At 47.4% G+C, this 18,921-nt stretch overlaps 1 long non-coding RNA gene across 1 annotated transcript in view; it reads left to right on the top strand.

The window, feature by feature from the left end:
• LOC108514272 (uncharacterized) overlaps positions 1-9,573 on the top strand; it is a 17,303-nt gene extending 7,730 nt beyond the window's left edge. Inside the window, exon 3 of the long non-coding RNA XR_001881183.1 lies at positions 8,446-9,573. This is a non-coding gene — a long non-coding RNA (uncharacterized LOC108514272). The remainder of the gene's footprint in view (positions 1-8,445) is intronic.
• The last annotated feature ends 9,348 nt before the right edge of the window (positions 9,574-18,921 follow it).

The raw sequence follows: 18,921 nt of genomic DNA, 5'->3' as shown, positions 1-18,921 counted from the left end.
ATAATAATAATAATAATAAAAACATTTAAAATTGCAACTTCTGAATTGAGCCGGCAAGAACAGTATATTTGGGAACAATAAAATTTCATTGTGAGGGTTTCTATGCCAATGAAGTAGCAAAATTTGAGGCCTAGAATAATAATTTTAAAAAATGTAGCTGGATTCTAATGGAACAGAAGACCAACTGTTTGAAGACAGCAGAGCAAACACTAACAAGTGCTCATGGGCAGAAATCACCAGTATTAGAATCTACCTGGTGGAAATGATATTTCTGAATTCTGTTCTGAAATCTTAATAGAACACAGTTCTTCGGTTTTGGTGAACTCCTGTCCAACGATGGGGTGTTTCAAGTGTTGGCAGCCACCCATGTTCTGATATGAGGAATGTTCCCAGCTCCTCTTTGTTCTCTGTGACCTTGGTTTAGGTTGACATCTTAGTGTGAACGCTCTTGCCACCATGTGACATGTCCAAGCCTGACATACCCCTGCAGGCCCTGATGAGATTCTCTCTCTTACGAAGCCTTGCCTCCTAGTCTCACTCACTGAAGCTCTCTTTCTGTTGTTTGAACGTTGGCCATTCCATTTGCCCTGCACTGATTTTTAATGCTACCCAAAGCTTGTACAAAATAGTGACTTCGGCTACAGACCTGTGGTGCAGTGAACAGACTTGTCCAAAAGTGCCTCTGGGGGCTCTGACTCTGCATTGCCTGGTAGATAAACTCTCTGGTACCAGGGGATTCCCTGTTTTTTTTTCAGTAGAAGAAGCTGCCCCAAACCTTGTTCCCTCAGGACTGGGGATTCCTTCCATTGCAGGAGGGACCACAGATACCTACAAGTGCATAAATTCTCCAGGGTCAGCTGGGCACGGAGACTCACGCCTGTAATCCTAGCACTTTGGGAGGCCGAGGCTCACGGATCACGAGGTCAGGACTTCGAGACCAGTCTGGCCAACGTAGTGAAACCACGTCTCTACTAAAAATACAAAAATCAGCCGGGCGTGGTGTCACATGCCTGTAGTCTCAGCTGCTCGGGAGGATGAGGCAGGAGAATCACTTGAACTCGGGAGGCAGAGGTTGCAGTGAGAAGAGATCACGCCATTGCACTCCAGCCTGGGCAACAGAGCGAGACTCCATCTCCAAAAATAAATAAATAAATAAATAAATAAATAAATAAATAAATAAATAATTCTCCACGCTCAGGGTGGCTGATGTTCAACAGGTGTCTCGTCCTGTAAAGAGCCGACAGAGCAAACCCAGACTGCCTGGCACCGAGCCGGCTGTGGATGCTCCCATGGACAGGGCTGCTTTGCTGTGGGGTCCCTGTGAAGAGGGAGGCCCATGTCCCCTCCTAGAACAAAGCCCACGCCTAAGGTCCTGCTGTGCCCCGGGCTGGCACATGGCCCTGTGGGGTGTCGGGAAGCTCAGGGGGTCCTGCGCGTGTTCTTCTCTTGTTGACCCGGGCACAAGTGAAGTCTCCTGAGAAATCCTGCTCAGCTCATACTGTGCGCCTTCCAGACGTCCTCCGGCACCTCCGCAGGTGAGGGGTGGAGGTTCACGGAGGGCCTCGCTGGGCACGAAGAGACCCATCCTGCGTGACGACCTCTAATCTCCCCTAGCGGGTCAGGGACGGTTTAGCCAGATGGGGCCATGGTAGCTCCTCTGACCTGGTGAGAAAGCTGAGGAAGGGAGACACGGGGAGAGCCCGGGAGATCACAGGGTTACTGTGAAGGTCACAGTGATGAAGAAATGAAGGCTCAGGAAGGGGACTCGGATGGCAAACCCACAAAATGAGACCCTGAAGGGTCCTGGTCCAGCCCCCATGTGCATGTGAGCAAAGGCACTCAAAGTCTCTGAGCCTCACAGGTGGCCTGGAAATTCAGGAGTCTGCCTGCCTGTGACGCGAAGTCCTCTTCTTCTCTGCATCCACTGCCAGTTGCCCCTTTTCCTCAGCACCCTCTTTCTTTGCTTTGGCATCCATGAGCCCTCTCTGGTTTCATCCTGTCCTGCATCCCAGTGACTGTGGCTTTTCCCTTCTCCATCTGCCTCTTCCACCCTCTCCTCCCCTCAGGCTGTGTCCCTCCTCATTGGCCTGGAAAGTCTCACTGTGCAGGCCCAGACGTGCCCAGGACAGCTGCTGCCTCCAGGCACTGTGGGCCAGTGCAGGGCCTAGGGCCTCCTTGGCATTTGCTGAATTTAATTAAGAAGAAAACAAAGATATGTACCAAGGCACCGAGTGCCATGGTAAGGCACCATGCACTTCCCACGGTATCACTAGGGACAGAGGGGCACGGTTGCAAAGTGGAGAGCGAAGAGCTTCCTGTAGAGCAGACTGAGCACAGGCCTCCAACTACAGAAGCGGAAGGAGCCCAGGGGCCCAGCTGCGGGCTCTGAAACCCGTCACTGGCTTCCACCTGTCCTCGGAGGCTGTGCTTCCTACAGACAGCCAGGATACTGAGGCAGTATCCGTTCTGGGAAATGGGGAATTCCTCTGACAGACACTGTTGGCTTGAGAGCGATCTGATGGCCCCTCAGAAACGTTCTTAGACTACGGAGTGGTCCGGAGACATTCCCCAACCCTCGCCCCCCGTCTCCTTCACTCGGTCTGATTGCATCATAGCCTGGCGGCTCTCCCAGGCTTACCTGGCTCTCCCATTCTTAGAGGTGTTTCCCCTTACAGTGCTTGCATATTTCATAGGTCTTGGTACCTGCTTCTCTGAGGACCTGGACTAACACAGTGGGCCTTGCATCTGAGCTAAGCCTTGGCAGACACAGGCAGGAAGCCGCACATGCTGACTCTCAAAGCCGGAAAGGGATCTTGAACCCTGTGACAAGTCAGTCAGTGTCTGTTGTTTCCCACTCCTGGGCAGTAACCACATGAATGGCCAGTGTCTACTGTAGAGTGACAATTAAAAATTCCTTAGACATGCCCAAGAAAAATGTGATAGAAAATAACAAGCTTGCTCTGATATTAGGGCAGGAAAAGGATGGATACAGAGTTGATTGACACAGAGTTATTCTGCTAATTATCCAAATCTCCGCTTTTTTTTTTTTTTTTTTGACAGAGTCTTGCTCTGTCGCCAGGCTGGAGTGCAGTGGCGCGGTCTCGGCTCACTACAACTTCCACCTTCTGGGTTCAAGTGATTCTCCTGCCTCAGCCTCCCGAGTAGCTAGGACTACAGGCACCCGACACCACGCAGGCTAATTTTTTGTATTTTTAGTAGAGACAGGGTTTCACCATATTAGCCAGGACAGTCTCAATCTCCTGACCTCGTGATCCACCCACCTCAGCCTCCCAAAGTGCTGGGATTATAGGTGTAAGCCACAATGCTTGGCCAAATCTCTGCTTTTTTTTTTTTTTAAAGCTGTGAAGATCCATCTGATTAGTTAAGATGTATGGCAAACATGTCACAAGCATTTTTTCAGCTAGCTCAAGCCATTCTACGTTATGAAAGCATTCCAGGAGTAGCTGTTAGGAAATTCAGATGATCAAATGAAGACTGTCAAGAATTCTTTCCAGATACTAATGCCCAATATCCACTAGGCACTCTTGGAACCATGGCTGATTAGAATAGTAATTCTAAGTTAAATGGTGGAAATGCTGGGTTGGACTGCCCTGGCAGGAGCTGACCATTTGTTCAGTGGGGTGTGGAACAGTTCATGGAAATGGGGAGACAGGCACGGACCTCGCCACTTCATACATGCAATTCTTACAACATCGCCATGACATATTTATTATTATGCCCATTTTGCAGATATGGGTGCCAATGAGGCTGAGGGTGGTTATCTTTCACAATCAGTCAGTAAAATTGAACTCCATGTCTGTGTTGTCTAGTCCTCCCCGCATTCCTCCTTCCAAGGGCCTGCATTCTTCCCACCAGGTGAGAGATGCTCAATGGCCCTGCGGAGCGCAGGCAGAGTCCATGCCCGTCCACCTCTCTGTCCTCAGCACCCAGCCTCTGCCTGGCACAGACAAGATCCCCCGTAATGTTGCTGAGCTGAAGGGAATCGGGTGACAGTTTAATGAAGGGCCATCTTTCCAGTGGTTAGAAACCATGTTTGCTTGTTTGTTTTTGCTTCAGCTTAATTTTCCTTTAAGCCTCCACCTGGGGGTCTCTGTGGTTTTCAAAGGTTAGACTAGTTCGGCAACTACAGGACTGCCCTGCCCTGGGGCGATCTTACTTCCAAAGAGCAAGCACAGTTACCAAACTCTGTGCCCTGTTCTGTGGTCTAGAAAACATAGTCGCTCAGCAAAGCAGACTGTCAGCCCCGGTGGTCTGAATTATATCCTACTGACCTGAAGGAACCCTGACAGCCCCAAAAATGGAATTCTCTCGGGGAGGGGTCAATACCGCTTTTGAGTTGACTTTTCCTTCCGTTTCTTAGGAATGGCTTTTTGAGAAATGTTTTAAAAGTGTTTCTTAATACAAAGGAAATATGTTCATTATAGGAACATTAGGTTTAAACATAAGCAAACAAAAGAGAATTTAAAAACACTCATGACATCTCATGATTTCTTTTTGTTGCTGTTTTGAGACGGAGTCTCACTCTGTCACCCAGGCTGGAGTACAGTGGTGTGATCTCAGCTCACCGCCACCTGGGTTCAAGCCATTCTCGCACCTCAGCCTCCTGAGTAGCTGGGATTACAGGCACCCGCCACCACACCCAGCTAATTTTTGTATTTTTAGTAGGGACAATGTTTCACCATGTTGGCCAGGCTGGTCTGGAACTCCTGACCTCAAGTGATCTGCCTGCCTTGGCCTCCCAAAGTGCTGAGATTACAGGCATGAGCCACTGTGCTCGGCCTGATTTCTTTTTTTGAATTTCCCACAATTATGACTACATAACACTCATGATTTCATCATCCAAGAATCACTGTTATTTACACCCCAGCATGTACCTGTCCAGCCCTTTTATACATTTGTCCAGGGTGCCCCATAATCTTTCAGTGGTCCTGGGTGCTGACACTGCTCTCCACGCACACTGATACTGGAGGTGGACATTTGTGATTTTAAGATATTCAGAGCAGATATTGGTAAATATCTGTTTTTCTACTTGTGAGAACATAGAGTGATAATCGTGTCTTTTTTTTCTTTAAGATGGAGTTTTGTTCTTGTTGCCAGGGCTGGAGTGCAATGGCACGATCTCAGCTCACCGCAACCTCCCCCTCCCATGTTCAAGCGATTCTCCTGTCTCAGCCTCCTGAGTAGCTGAGATTACGGGCACTTGCCACCACGCCCGGCTGATTTTGTGTTTTTAGTAGAGATGGGGTTTCTCCATATTGGGCAGGCTGGTCTTGAACTCCTGACCTCAGGTGATCCGCCCGCCTCGGCCTCCCAAAGTGCTGGGATTACAGGCATAAGCCATCGCGCCCGGCCTGTAAAATCTTTTTTTAAGTTAGAATTATGCTGTGAACATCTTTCTACATTCAGCAGTCGTCATGGTAGTGGCAGGATGGAGCCTCCTGTTCCGCAGGTACCATCACTTACTCACCGAGTCCTCTGTGCCTGGATATTCAGTGGCTGATGCTTCTCCCCACTCTTTTAAATTACAAATGATGCTTTCAGGAAAACCATTTTACTGCGTCTTTTTGTTTTTCTCCCTAGGATATATTCCTCAAAGGAGAATTTCCAGGTGAAAGGGTATGCAGATTTTTAAAGCTTCAAATACTCATATCAAATACATGTCCAGAAAAGTTGTTCCTGTTCACATTCCCACAGCATTGATGAGAGAGTCTGTGTTCCAACGACATGCTCTTGCAGCTCTCTGTGTGGGCGTGTATATAAAATTGCCAACTTGATAAACAGTGTTTTATTTTTGAAAATTTGGAAAGCTATTGTTCCCTGTTACTTTTTAAAACATGACTGGTTTGCAAGAAAATAAGCCTATTTTTCCTAAGAAATGAATTCCTGGTCTTTGATGTCTCTCGCTAGAAAGACCTGTGTTTTAAAATGTGAGTTTTATTCTTATTCGGGTATGTAAGGCCAACAGATCAGGAGAAGACTACCACTGAAGAGGCAGCTTATTACACACAGTTCCGAAGAGGAGGGGCGCGCCGTGTCATGGGGGCACGGTTGGGAGGAACTGGGGCCAGAGCCTTTACTGGGGTTTCAGCAGGAAGGAACAGGTAAGGAAGGGTGAGCAGGCTGAGGATTGGCCATGTCGAATAATTTCAGCAGGCTCTGGCTCATAGGACTGTCCCTAGTTGTCTGGTACATGGACCTGGGTGTATTAGGGAAGGTGGATGGTGGCCCAGAGCATGAGAACCCCATGAGGGAGGTGGTTGGGGTATATATGAAAGGTGGGAGCTTGCAGGTGAGTTGTTTATCATCTCAAGGAATTAGCTACCTGGGGGTGGGGCGGGGCAGAGTGGGGAGGAGCAGTCTCTCCAGGGTCAGCCTAGGCCCCGGATGTGGAAGCAGCAGAGTGTAGAAAATAAAGGCATGGTTCATACGGCATGCCACTGGCTCATAGATGGTGTGCCTGAGTGTGCAAAACGATCTTGTGTCAAGTGAGGAGGCTCAGGCTGCTGTCCTTGTCGCTGCAAGCCCTGCTTGGAGAATGAAAGCCCACTTGTTGTAAGGGTCCTGCAAGCATCCCAGCACCCCTGGGTGGGACCAAGGGCATGCTCCACCTTCTGTCACAAGGACCCATTAGTATCAACAAGACGGCGCCGCAGAATGCACTTCTTAAATTGTGGACAGTGTTAGCAATTCCTAAAAGCGCTCAACACCTCTTCAAGCAGGAAGGTGAAGTCTTGTTGTTTAGAGTTCACTTTTTCTTTGTAACATATTCTATTTCTGAGACTTTTCTTATACATTTTATTTAGCCAAGGCTCTTTGCCAAGGAGTTTCCATCCACCCCACCGCTATTTGAGGCCATGCTTGCTGTGAGTTTCTCCAATTCCTCTCCCTGCTTCACCCACTCCTTCTGAAAAACACAACTGATTGATGGTCAATTTGGCCACAGAAGCCTATTATTGGAAGTGATGGAATACAGGAGGATTTGTGGACTAGAATTTTTTTTTTTCTTCTTCAAGAATTACAAGCTAACCCCAAATTATGGCAAGAATTCTTCAGGTTCAATAATTAAAAGCAAAAGGCAGTCCCCACGGAGAAAAAACAGTGTGGTCTGGAAGATATCTTTCAAACTGAAGCAGACTGTGTAACTCCCAAATATTATGGATACAAATTAGCTATATTTGATCACTGGATCTTATTTACCCTAATTGTCTTCATTTCTGTGGTTTCCTCATACATTGTGTTTACAGCACACTTGGTTTCGCAGTTCAGTGCTGGAGTCTGGGCTGCAGGGGTGGTGAGAGCGAGCTTCAGATTTGGGGAGGAGGGAGGGTAGACAGAGAAAGGGGAGAGAGAGAGACAGAGAGAGGAGAAGGAGAGACAGGGAAGGGAAGGAGGGAAGGCAAGAGTATAAGGGAGAAGCAGAGACACAGAGGAACGGAATGAGAAAGACAGGGAAGACAGAGACATAAGGACAATGAGACACAGAGAAAGAGAGGGAGAGACAGAGGGAGTGAGAGAGGGAGAGAGAGAGGGAACCAGAGAGAGGGGGGAGAGAGAGAGGGAATGAGGGGGGGTGGGGCAGCAGCAAGAGAGGGAGAGAGAGAGGGAGCAAGAGAGAGAACCAGAGAGAGAGAGAGAGAGGGAGCGAGAGAGGAAGAGAGGGAGAGGGAGCAAGAGAGGGAGAGAGGGAGCCAGAGAGAAGGAGAGAGAGGGAGAGGGAGCCAGAGAGAGAGAGAGGGAGCCAGAGAAAGAGGGAGAGAGAGAAAGAGAGAGAGAGCGCAAGAGAGGGAGATAGAGAGGGAGTGAGAGAGGGAGAGACAGAGGGAGTGAGAGATGGAGAGGGAGAGAGAGCGGGGAGAGAGAGGGGGGAGAGAGAGAGGAAGAGGGAGAGAAAGGAGAGAGGGGGAGTGAGAGAGGGAGAGAGAGGAAGCGAGAGGGGCCTTTTTTTGGGAGATATGCTTTTCCTCAAAGACACAGAAGTCTTACACATTCAGACCAAAGATATGCTAAAAACCAGCACATTGTGTTATGTGAAATGTTTCGCTTGTCTCTTGGAATGATTGATGTGAACCTGAGAAGAATTTGAAATGTGAGCAGCCAAGCAACCAGGAATTAAGACCTTATCTAAAATTTAGGCAAAAACTCCAGACCACTGTAGTTAAGAAATCGGGTTAGAAATCTCCTGAGAAGTGACTTTCCCACAAGATTTCTGCTGTTTCCTAGTTCTGAATGGATGAGAAATATGACAAAAATGTACCATTGCTTTTAGTATCGCCTGTCCCTTTTTCTGGTTTGGGGTAAAAGTAGGAAACCAAGAGATGCAAACAAACGGATACACAAGTGTCCCTCCGGGGAGTCACCCTGGTGTTTGGGTTTCAGGAATGTCGCGGGGGTTTCTGTTTTCCAAGCTTTCTTTTCTGTTCCCAGAACCTCGGCCTGCAGCGGATGTGGCACTGTTGTCACAGTGGACGCGGATGCTCGGACGCTCGCTCCCCTCCGGTGACTCGACTTCAACTTCTGGCTGGTTCAGAGGGAAAGCAAGACTTGTGGTCTTGGTGGACCCAGGTTTTGTGGGCATCTGTTCGCGTGGGCCTTGCACGCACAGCCTGCCCTGCAGAGCTGGTGGGCATCCCAGCAAAGTCCCTGAGCAGAATGGGGGTGATCCCAGTGGGGGCTGCGGGGAGGCTGGTGGTGGCTTTGCTGTACTCACCTTTGCCCACAGCTGGAAATTAGTGCTTCAGGTGTGAGCACGTGTTCACACTTTCCCTGCACCAGGAGTCTCCACACACCCAGTGCCTGGGCATGCCTTTGTGCTGTGGGACGTGGGAGCACTGGGGACTGTGTAGACAGAGCCACACCTGTACCTGGGCAGGAAGCAGAGCAGGGAATGTGCTTGGGAATCTGTGCATCCATGCATGTGTGTGTGCACGTGCATGTGTGTGTGCATGTGTGTACATGTACGTGTGTGCATGCATGTGGACGTGTGTGTATATGTATATGTGTGTCTGTGCAAAATGGAGCTGTGGTGATCTAGTCTGCTAGATTCTAGGGGTTATAATTGACTTCAGGATGGATCACGAGTAGCTGGTTGCATTTCTGACAAGCTAACCATCCTGCATTGATCCATGCAGGTTGTTTCTATGACAAATTGGATTTGCTCCCAAACAGCCCATTCTTGGGGAAATGCATTGCATTTCTTCTTTTTTGGATAAATGATACGGCCTCAGATGTGGGCTGGCTCCTCCCTTGGCTGAGCCGGGCGAAGATGCAGGAGGTCACACTCTTCCTGGGGTGGCTGTCCTGAGAGCTGCCAGGCCCAGCTCACTCCAGCTACCTCCTCAGGATGGGAAGCCCAGGTGAAGGAGGCACATCAGGAAAGTTTTGGTCATTTTATCTCTTTCCAGAATAAAGCTCCAATATTGTAGATTCAAGGAAGAATTTTGTTTCATTTCAGTTTTGGGTTTTTCTACCCAATATAAGTCAGCTGGATCTCACAAGCTATTCTGACTGACTTCTAAGGCACAGCCTGTCGATTCTGAGGACATTTGTATTGTTCTCCTCCACCAGAGAAAGGGGTAGGGGAGAGTTTGTTGGGGAAGAGAAAACAAGAATTGCTAAGACTGGTTAAGAAAATGTCTACTTGAGAGTTTAGTTCCCCGTGCCTTTGGGGACAGAGAATTCCATAAATATCATGAGGCTTCCCAGAGCTTTCCATCTTTTTAAATGAGGAATTTGTTTAAAATCATCCATAATTTAGTAATATGTTGCTTTAAGATGGCAATATTTTAAAATAAATAACCCCATAGTAATCAATAAGCCTTCTATTCTTTTAATCGCTATTTGCTAGAAACTTTTGCTGGACTTGCTCCATGGATCACAATTTATTATTTGTTTGGTGATGAAAACAGTCCATTAGAAATTGTGTTAGAGTTTACTTTATAGCTCAGTATCCAGGAACAGCAAGAAATCCATTCCCCTCCCTGTCTACAATGCTCCATTAGTTCCCTCATTTCAGCCTGATAGCACTTACTTGGTTCTTGCTCGTCTCCAACTTGCCGTAATATAATCTTTTATAAAACTTATATAAAGATATAAAACAGATCTTTCAAAGTTTATCATTTGTAGCCTATAGGTTCAGCCATCAAAAAACAAATGATTTAAGTTCATTAGTCTTAATTTTAGATATGTTCCTGCCACTCCAAAGCTTATTAAACCAATTACCATAAATGAGTCTGTTCATTCATTTTCCATGAAATGCACAGGCCCAGCACACATCACTGCTTTAACTACTTAGCTATTAATTACATACTAACTACAAAAATACGGAAAATCAGCATACATGTTTTATGCATCACCCTTGAGATGGGCCTGTCTGTTTGAAATTGAGTGGAGTTGTATCAAAATCACATTTCACTTTTATGAATTCAACCTTATGCATTCAGCAAAAAGAAAACAAATATATTAAGTGCTGTGGTCGGTTACACACTCTCATGCTTCCCCGTGTGTCCTGGAGTGAAGCAAGCCTGGGGGCTCTGCAGGTGCCGTGCCCCTCATCAGCCACAAGTGGCATAAACATCCATGCACTCGTGGCATAAACACCCCGTGTGCTGAGTGTGAGCCCAGGGCTTAAAGAGACATGGCCTCTAAACCCAAGCAACAACTTCATTTGGTTCAGCCAAAGAAGCAGCCAACACTTCTACCAGTGAAGGAAATGATGAAGGGCATGTCCACGTGGGGCATTCCGAGGACGGCTCAAGGTGACGTCCTGTTTCCCTCTTAGGTTCTGATGTGAGAAGCTACCCTGTGGGTGAGCGACAACTGCACTCAAAATTAATATGACAGATGGGTGATATTTTCAGCACAAGTTGAATGCCCTCATTTCTTTCTCGTGTTTACTTCTCTGATGTTTCTGTGATCCTTTCCTGAACTTTAGCCCGCACTCAGCACGTGCTCGTTATCAGCTGAGCAAATCCGGGCGAAGAGATGCGTGTGCTGGAAAGTCAGAACAAAAGAGTCAGCAGGGCGTGTCAGTCTCAGCGTGGCTAAAGGCAGCACCTTCCCCTGGCAAAAGTAATTTTTGAAACAGAAAATAACTCGGTTCTGAAACATGTGCAATTCTTACAGATGCAACCTGTGCCTCAGAGGTCCCCCTTTTTAGGGTTTCTAAGGAGGCAACCACGTCCTAATTCAACACTAAATAGGCCTAACCTGACCACGCTTTTCAGTTATACTTTTAAAAGAGCTATTTTCTGAAAATACACCCTGCCCTGAATTGAGCTGAGAATTGATTTTTATCACTAGCTGTAGCTGATATGCTGTGAAGTTAATTGCCTTCAAAACTCTGAAGCTCCTTTAGTCATGAACCAAATAATAAAATATAGAGTGAATTTAAAAATTATAGAGTGAATTTGGGCATTTCCAAGCACACACTATAATAGGTTTCCTTTGGACTAAGTCATCTGAGTTGACTTTTTCCTGTATAAAAATGTATGTGATAAATGGAGACTCCCCAGTTTTCTCTTTATTGGATTCAACAGTCATCCGAATCTGAAGTCCCATTTGCATCGCTGTTAACCGAAAGCTGCACCAACGTCTCCTGCTCCTGCAGATTCTGGTGCGTGAGGTCACGGGGGCACAGAGGTCCGAGGTCGGAGACTCTGGTGCGTGAGGTCACGGTGGCACAGGGGTCCGAGGTCGGAGACTCTGGTGCGTGAGGTCACGGTGGCACAGAGATCAGAGGTCGGAGATTCTGGTGCGTGAGATCACGGTGGCACAGAGGTCAGAGGTCGGTGATGGTGGTAGTTAGGCTTTGTGTTAGCCGGACCCTTCCCCAGGTCTCCAGGAGAAGGTTTCCAGTTGTTGCTATGGCCTGGCTTGTGCGGCACAGTTGGGAATGCTGCTCATGGAATAGGATGGCCTTTCCTCCCTTCCCATCTCCAGGCCATCCTGCAATTGGCTGGTGTGAGGTCCTGCTGTAGGCACCCTGGCAGAAAAGAGAAACTCACAGGCAGAATGCATGACAGACATAAAATTTGCAGCGCAGAGCAAAATGGAAAGATTTCCACAGCTTCCATGGTTGTGTGTCTGTGCATGCATCTCCACAGGTGCTCTATTCTCCTGGCAGTCAGGTGCTCCAGGCTGCCTGGAAATAGGCCATTGGCAAGTGTTCATTAGCCCTAAAACCTGGGACACCCTTTTCTCTCTGGTTATAAGCAGCTCACATTCCCCATTTTGTGGACACTGCTGCCTCAGGGTTTATGAGCTAGTTAGTTCATTGTATGAAGACCGTGGCCAACGATAGTAGAAGCTGTCCTCTAAGCGTTCCCCACTAGTTATCTTCCCTCCTAAGTTATGACAAGAGCTACGCATATCAGAGAAGGGTCAAGAACATCTTTTCTCCTAACTCACATTCTCGCTCCATCCCAAGGTTCATTACATACATCTGGGTTCCCTTTACAACAGCAAAAATTATGTTCCTGGACATCTATGTGGAAGGAGAATTTATCCTTCATCTTAAGATCATGGAGAAAAATCATGCAGGGGTTATAAACGGTTGAAAAGTGATACCTCTCCTCACTGCCCCACCCCTGCTGTCCAACCTCAAATTTATGTCTACTTGGAAACTGTGAATGTGGCGTTATTTGGAAACAGGATCTTTGTAGACTTAATCAAGTTAAGATGAGGCCACACTGTAGTAGGGCGGCCTGTAAATCCAACATGACTAGTGTCCTTACAAGAGAAGAAAGCTTGGACACACACACACACACGGAGAACACCATGGAACACAGGCAGCCATGGGGGATGCTCTGCAAGCCAAGGAATGCCAAGCATTGCTGCAGCACCAGGAGCCGAGAGAGAGGCCCAGTACAGAGGCTCCCTCAGTGCCTCTGGAAGAAACAGACCTGCCAACACCTGGATACCTGGATTAAGACTTCTGGCCTCCAGAACAGTGAGAGGATACATTACCATTATTTTAAGCCACACAGTTTCAGGTGATTTGTTACGGCAGCCTTAGGGGTTATAATTGTGAATAAATGTTAGTAGCTTTTATTAAATTATCTATACTATAAAATGAAACAACAGAGGCTAGACACGAGTTAGGGAATTCATCGGTGGTATTTAATGCATCTTACATTGGTAGTAGTGGGGACTCCACAATTATTTCCCGCTTCTCATTCCTTATTTGGAGACATTTCAGGATTTCCCTCTCCATCCATTCCAATGAGATGCCTGTGTCATTATTTTCCTTTGTGGCAGATAATGCAAAGTAAGAGGCATTTTTTTTCCTGAGTCTGCTTGATGTGGAGAAACTCCTCCTGGGTCCCCCACTCCCCACACACAAGGCCGCACACCCGAAGAGCAGGACAGTTTTCAGGACTGGGTTAACCCTGCCCCTTGGATTGCTCTCAAATTCGCACTGAAAATGGACACCACAGCTTTTTTGTGTACTTTGTCTCCTTTTCTCTTCCCAAACCCCAGTCTCCTCTTTTCTGTCTGTCCTGAACAGCGCTGGCCAGGAGGGAACATGGGTCAGAAGGGCAGGCAGGGAGGAGCTGGTACAAATCACGGCACCAAGAACCTGGTTATTGGTGTACTGATGCAAATTCTGCCAAAGAATTTTCACCAGGCTGCCTGGGGTCCTGAAAACATCTTCATCAGGGCCTTAAACCAGAGCAAAAGAGTCAGAATCCCAATAGGAGAGGTGCAATATGCATACACTTAGGAAATGATCAAAAAGATAAGTCTACCCAGAATGAAAATTAATACAATCACTCCAGAAAACTGTTTAGCAATGATCTCCTAAAGCTAAACATACACATTACCTAAGATTCAGTGATCCAACATACATGCACACAGAAACGCATACACTACGTTCAGCAAAAGACATGTGTATGTTCATGGAGACACCATTTTCATAGCCCCTGATGTGGACACAACCTAAGCATTCTTCTAGAGTAGAATGAATAAATCCTGTGATGTGTTCGAACAGTGGAAAACTGTGCAGCAATGAGAATGAACACAGGCAACAGCCTAGATAAACGCCCAAACATAATCTAAAGCAAAAGGACTAACGCGGCTCCATTTACATAACATTCAAAACCAGCACAAATGGGACTATGGCATTAAAAGTTTGGGTGAAAGCTACCACTGGAGGTGGAGTGGCTGGGGCCAGGAGGGAGCCTGGAGGACGCTGGTCATGCCTGTTTCTTGATCCCAGTGCTACTGGCATAAGTGTGCTTCCTTTTGGAAGATCCATCCAGGTGTTCAACTGTGGGTTGTGCGTGTCTAGCAGTATTCACGTAGGCCAGCGTTGTTCAGCGTAGAGTGCAGACCACCAAAGAACTGAGATAGACTACCAAAGACTTTGATAAGAACTTTCCGGAAAAGCCCCTCAGATATGTAGAATCCTAACGGTCCGCATTGGAGCATGCATTACAGCCCAGATCCTTTCCTTTCTGCAGCTACAAACATCCCTGAACCTTGGAACATTCTAATACATGGTGTGTGGCTCCAGCCTGTGCTTGGTCGGACCTCCCTATTAAACCCCATATTGAGTCAGAGTCTCCACAAGAAATAAATGGTGAAACAAGTTGCAATAATTTGAGGGGATGGACAAAGTTGACAACAGGGTTTAGGGACATGACAGGGGATGGTAACGCTGGATGAGGGTAGCCAGTGGTTACAGGAAGCTGAAAGGTGAGAGTGCTGTGGCAAAGGCCGGCTGGAGAAGAACTGTCACCTTAACTCAGGGGACAAAGCCCGTCAGAAGCAACTCCTCAGGAGGGAAGCTGGGGAACAAATACCCTGACCTCGCTCTCTATCACCAAGGCCAACTGGAAGTTAGAGGATGGAAGCCCACTGGGGAGGCCCATGCCAGGATGGAGGACATGCAGCATGAACCTCAGGAACCAGAACAGAAGAACTCCTGGCGCAGACACTGAGAGTGCTGCACGTGAGGCCACGGAGAGCTGCAGCCCTTGGCCAGGACCTCTGTGTCCCAGCTTTTAAAGCCTTTCAAAGCCTTTGAAAAATAGGTTTGTGTTTGCCTAATTTATTAGCTTTCAATGCTGTCTTAGAAATGTCTTGATTTCTGACATGTTTGAAAAAGGGTGCTTAGATAAGAAACTGAATGAATTCCTTGCACAGGGCTACCCTGGAAGAAAATGCAGCAAGATTTGCTTTTCTTTTCCTGATACCTTTTTTCTTTAAGTTTACTAAACACAAATGTGACAAAATCTAAAACATGCAAAGTAGGATCAGGAGCAGTGGCTCATGCCTGTAATCACAGCACTCTGGGAGGCAGAGGCAGGAGGATCACTTGAACCCAGCAGTTCAAGACAAGCCTGGGCAACATAGGGAGACCCTCATCTTTACAAAAAATAAAAAAATTAGCCAAGCATGGTGGCATATGCCTATAGTCCCAGCTATTCAGGAGGGTGAGGTGGGATGATTGCTTGAGCCCAGGAGTTTGAGGCTGCAGTGAGCCATAATCGCACCACTGCACTCCAACCTGGGTGGTAGAGTGAGACGCTGTCTCTAAAACAGCAAAAACACCCTAAAAAGTAGAAGTTGTTGAACAGAAGCCAGGGGATGGGTGAAGAGATGACACCTGAAGTCAAGACAGGAACTGGCAACAATAAGTTAAAGGGCAGAAGATGGATTCTGGTATCTGCCTTCTCCCTAAACCTGTGTGCCGCCGTCTCTCCAGTAGTAACACACCCAGTCCAATGCTCCAGAATCTCAGTGCACATTAGAGGGCTTTTCCTTTATTTGCTTTGTGCTTACCTGAGACTTGATGGAGAAGAGACAGGGAGAGCACGTCTATGATCATAGTTCATGTACATTTAAAACATGAATTATTTTGGTGACATAGACTCAGAAATGTGCCCACAGGAGCAAACAGCTCAATGCATTTCACACTGTGGACACACCCAGCAGCCATTAGGCTGTGACGTTGTCTGGAGCCTGGGGTACGCTTGACTGACCAGTTAGGCAGAGTGCCATGGGTGGGGCTGCCTGAGCCACCCTCTGTGAATCAGCCCAGGCTTCTTGTTCCTGGTGCACTTGGAAAATGATGGATCTTCCTAGTGAGAAAAATTATCCCAAAAAAATGCTTGCGTAGAGTTCTGGAAAGGAAAGAAAAACAAGATAGTTAAGTGGGATGGGATGAATTGAAGATGACACAGGAAGCGTTAGGCCATATCTTATAGAAACAGTGGCTTATGGCTGGGTGCGGTGCCTCATACCTGTAATCCCAGCACTTTGGGAGGCTGAGGCGGGCGGATCACAAGGTCAGGAGATCAAGACCCTCCTGGCTAACATGGTGAAACCCCGTCTGTTCTAAAAATACAAAAACTTAGCTAGGCATGGTGGCACACACCTGTAGTCCCAGCTACTTGGGAGGCTGAGGCAGGAGAATTGCTTGAACCCAGGAGGCAGAGGTTGCAGTAAGCTAAGATCATACCACTGCACTTGAGCCTGGGGCAACAGAGCAAGACTCCGTCTTAAAACAAAAAAAGAAAAGAAAAGAAAATTAATAGTAGCATATCCAACATTTCCGCCCAACCTCCTTTGCTCATCTGGAAGAAGCAAGAACCATTAACAATTCACAAGTAAATGTAGTTAATTCTAAGGCATGACTTGCTTGAGAGCAGGAATGCTAACATCAGGGATGTCAAAAGAAGATGTGTTTATAGAAACTTAATTGAACCTTTAGGCTGACAATGGGCTTAACAAAATGGCCTCTTTTGCTACTTTACCGCATGAAATCCAGTGAAATGAGTCAGAAGAAAAGTGACCTAATACATATTGCCACTCCATCAAATTCACTGTCACAGGGAGCTGTGGATTTAATGATACTGACCAGACTTTACAAGTATTGGGTTCTTTTGGTCCATTAATAATATTTAGGGTGTGTAGTAACCACAAACGATGGTGAGCCTGGAATAATGAGCCTTCAGGTCTTGGGGCTTATCCTACTTTCTGGTTATATTTTCCATATAGGATTACATAATTGGCTAGCAAATGTATAATGGTTTGGATGTAATAATGGCATAGTCTGACTTCCTAGCGGTCCCTGACTTTCCGAACACCAGATTCATCCAAAAACTTAAAAACCAAATAAATATTCCTTCAAGTGATTACTGCATTCCAGTTGTCATCTGGCTTGTAATGACTGGTTTTCAGTGTTCAGTGATGGCCCGGGCATAAAATAAATCTCGCTCCGATCCTCCATGTCAGCACAGGCATTAGAGCCCATAAACCATCCTCTGCCTCGTCTGTCATTGCCACCACGTTCTGAGTACTAGCTAATATAAACCTGCCCCGCCGGCCCAGCAGCCACCAGACAGACATTTTATGGTTGCTGTTCCCTAAGCCAGATGAAAATGATTATAAACTACAAGGGCTCTTTTGATATGACCTATTAATAGCCACGTTATTTTGTGATGAGCGTAGCACGGAGACTTGGCATGGAATGGGCGAAGAGTGGGCACTGTCTCCCATCTCCCAGGGTTGCCTGGGGTTGCCCCGTGCCTCGGCCCCTGGGACAACACTGTGCCTCCATCTCCCACACTGCTGCTGCCGGCCTCCTTCTGTCCCTCCACTGGGAAAGAATGTTCGACATTCAAGCTATTCCAAGCAGCATCCTTTATGTCTCGTTTCACGGGTCCATTTCACACCGTGGTGAGCGCTAGCTGTAACTCTCATACCTCAGCTATTTGTCTTGGCAGCTCCTCCTGTTTTGTTAACTGGACAGAATCAGGCAGAGGCGGCCTCCCCTGCACACAAGGGAAGGGGTGACATCTGTCATCCTCTTCTGCCTGCGGGACGCCCACAGAGGCCTCTGGGCAGGGCCAGAGGGTGAACATCCTTCATCTTTCTCTTTCTCCCTCTCTGAGCTGTGAGGAAAATGCTGAGGGAATGATTTTGCTCACAGCATTTTGGGCAGACATTGAAGCAAAACAGATGACGAGGATTGGCAGGGTTGACTCAGCAGTGGATATCTGGGGAGGAGACCCAGGGCTCCCGCCCACCACGCTGGCCACCTGTGGCAAGAGTATGCACTTTGCACACTCTCCAAGCCCCGAAAGCACCCGCATGGGGGGTGGTGTGTTTTCTATGTGCCCAAGTGGCATGGCATCCCACGCACTACCCAACAGGGCAGAGGCATTAGCCCAGGCAAACCTTTCTCATAAGTTTAGATCTCCAGGCTCATCAAAATGGTTGAATACCTCCTGATGCCAAGGGAAGGAGAATGCGCCAGGGGAGGCACAGCTTTAAGGTAGAATTTCTCCTGAATTAGGGATAATACTATCAGGTTGCAGAGTTTAAGAAAGAACATGGAGCAATGAAAGAAGATTCAGAATTCAGAGAATGAGTTCTAGTCACGTGTCAGACGGGGTTATCTCACTATTGGCTTCTGCTGAGGGAAGTAGGGATGAGAAATTGGCTTCATCCAAGGTTGGCTACCATATTTCTGTGACTCATGGCCTGTGTCTGGCACTGGCCTTCAAGAAATGTTAGCTCCAGGCTGGGTGCAGTGGCTCACACCTGTAATGCCAGCACTTTGGGAGGCTGAGGCAGGTGGATCACAAGGTCAGGAGATTGAGACTCTTCTGGCTAACACGATGAAACCCCGTCTCTATTAAAAAATACAAAAAATTAGCTGGGGGTGGTGGCGGCACCTGTAGTCCCAGCTACTCAGGAGGCTGAGGCAGGAGAATGGCGTGAACCCGGGAGGTGGAGCTTGCAGTGAGCCAAGATCACGCCACTGCACTCCTGCCTGGGTGACACAGCAGGACTCCATCTCAAAAAAAAAAAAAGAACCTGAAGGTTCTTGGACTTGTCCAAGGTCATACAGTAGGGCTGCTTGTGAAGACCCCTGATCCTAGCCTTCTAGCT

This window comes from Rhinopithecus bieti, unplaced genomic scaffold (genome assembly GCF_001698545.2).
Source record: "Rhinopithecus bieti isolate Rb0 unplaced genomic scaffold, ASM169854v2 scaffold_32012, whole genome shotgun sequence".
Lineage (NCBI taxonomy): Eukaryota > Metazoa > Chordata > Mammalia > Primates > Cercopithecidae > Rhinopithecus > Rhinopithecus bieti.
Note: the sequence above shows the minus strand (reverse complement) of the source record. Positions and strands in the feature narration are given on the sequence as shown.